Source organism: Hippopotamus amphibius, chromosome 17 (assembly GCF_030028045.1).
Source record: "Hippopotamus amphibius kiboko isolate mHipAmp2 chromosome 17, mHipAmp2.hap2, whole genome shotgun sequence".
In the NCBI taxonomy this organism is placed as follows: domain Eukaryota; kingdom Metazoa; phylum Chordata; class Mammalia; order Artiodactyla; family Hippopotamidae; genus Hippopotamus; species Hippopotamus amphibius.
In genome coordinates, this window is record NC_080202.1 from 35,174,571 (window position 1) to 35,176,861 (window position 2,291).

The 2,291-nt window shown below is 48.8% G+C and overlaps 1 pseudogene; it reads right to left on the bottom strand.

The window, feature by feature from the left end:
* Window positions 1-338: 338 nt before the first annotated feature.
* On the bottom strand, window positions 339-1,898 carry LOC130840855 (elongation factor 1-alpha 1-like; annotated as a pseudogene).
* Window positions 1,899-2,291: the final 393 nt, after the last annotated feature.

Below are 2,291 nucleotides of genomic sequence, written 5' to 3' on the forward strand. Positions count from 1 at the left end.
CATGGCTGCTCCCCTAGACACTTCCTCATTCTGGACCCAGATGAAGGGGAAAGGCCAAAAGCCCTGGAACCGGGTCTGTTTATTCAGAGAGGGAAGATTTCCTAAGAGCCTCAGGCCACAGGACTTTGGCCAGGACAGTGTCACATGACTCTAGCTACAAGGGAGTCTGGAAAGGTGATGGTTCTAGTTTTGCAACAAAGGAGAAAGGAGTTTTGTTTTTTTTTTTTTTCCTCATTAAACTTTTTTTAATGGGTCTCAAATTCTGTGACAGATTTTTGGTCAAGTTGTTTCCATTAAAAAGTACTGATTTTAAAAACAAATAACTTAAAACTGCCATACACAAAACAAATGGTCCGCAAAACATTCTCCTTTCCTTCTGAAGGTTTTATGATGCACTGTTATCATTAACCAGTCTTCTACTATTAAACTGAAATGGCCAATTGAGACAAACAGTTCTGAGACCGTTCTTCCACCACGGATTAAGACTGGGGTGGCAGGTATTGGGGGTAATATTCAGTTAGCCTTCTGAGCTTTCTGGGCAGACTTGGTGACCTTGCCAGCTCCAGCTGCCTTCTTGTCCACTGCTTTGATGACACCCACAGCAACCGTCTGTCTCATGTCACGAACAGCAAAACGGCCCGGGGAGGATAGTCGGAGAAGCTCTCAACACACATGGGCTTGCCAGGAACCATATCAACGATGGCAGCATCACCAGATTTCAAGAATTTGGGGCCGTTTTCCAGCTTTTTCCCAGAACGACAATCAATCTTCTCCTTCAGCTCGGCAAATTTGCAAGCAATGTGAGCTGTGTGACAACCCAGCACAGGTGCATATCCAGCACTGGTTTGGCCTGGATGGTTCAAGATAATCACCTGAGCTGTGAAGCCAGCCACTTCCATCAGTGGGTCATTTTTGCTGTCACCAGCCACATTGCCACGACGAACATCTTTGATGGACACGTTCTTGACATCGAAGCCTACATTATCCCCAGGAAGGGCTTCACTCAAAGCATTCTGGTGCATTTCAACAGATTTCACCTCAGTTGTTACACTGACAGGCGCAAAGGTGACCACCATGCCAGGTTTGAGAACACCAGTCTCCACTCGACCCACAGGGACAGCACCAATACCACCAATTTTGTAGTCCTGGAGGGGCAAACGCAAAGGCTGGTCAGTTGGGTGAGTTGGTGGCAGGATGCAATCCAGAGCTTCAAGCAGCATGGTTCCACTGGCATTGCCATCTTTACGGGTGACTTTCCATCCCTTGAACCAGGGCGTGTTAGCACTCGGCTGCAGCACGTTGTCACCATTCCAGCCAGAAACTGGCACACATGCTGCTGTGTCAGGCTTGTAGCCAATTTTCTTAATGTAGGTGCTGACTTCTTTACAATTTCCTCATATCTCTTCTGGCTGTAGGGTGGCTCCGTGGAATCCATTTTGTTAACTCCAACACTTAGTTGTTTCACACCCAGAGTGTAAGCCAGAAGGGCATGCTCATGGGTCTGCCCATTCTTGGAGATACCTGCTTCAAATTCACCAACACCAGCAGCAACAATCAGGACAGCACAGTCGGCCTGCGATGTGCCTGTAATCATGTTTTTGATGACGTCTCTATGTCCTGGGGCCATCAATGATGGTCACATAGTACTTGCTGGTCTCGAATTTCCACGGGGAGATATCAATGGTGATACTACGCTCAGGTTCAGCTTTCAGTTTGTCCAAGACCCAGGCACACTTTAGGGAGCCCTCTCCCATCTCGGCAGCCTCCTTCTCGAATTTTTCAGTGGTTCTCTTGTCGATCCCACCACATTTGTAGATCAGATGGCCAGTCGTGGTAGATGTCCCCGAATCTACGTGTCCAATGACAACAGTGTTGCTGTGGGTCTTCTCCTTTCCCATTTTTGCTTAGGGTTAACGGTGGTTTTCACGACACCTGTGTCCTGGCGGCAAACCCGTTGCGAAAAAAGCGAGAAAGGAGTTTTGATTGGCTTTTGGGTGGGCAATCCACAGCATGTGCCATAGGGACCAATCCCAGGACCCACCGGCTGGTGAGATGTCTCATGTCTGCACAAGTCGTTTCTGCTTCTAGAATTGGAGTCAACTGACGTGCAGGGCAATGTGATGTGAGGTAAAGATGGATGAGGATTCTCAGAGACCCCTGCAGTTCGTGGGGTACCAGTGAGCTAAGATACAGCTGGGTTGAGCCAGCCCCACAAGCCCCTAGAAGCTGGCAGGCTGCTCTGCACAGGGGCGGGTGTGATCAGCTTTGTCACACAGGGCTTGCTGGTGACT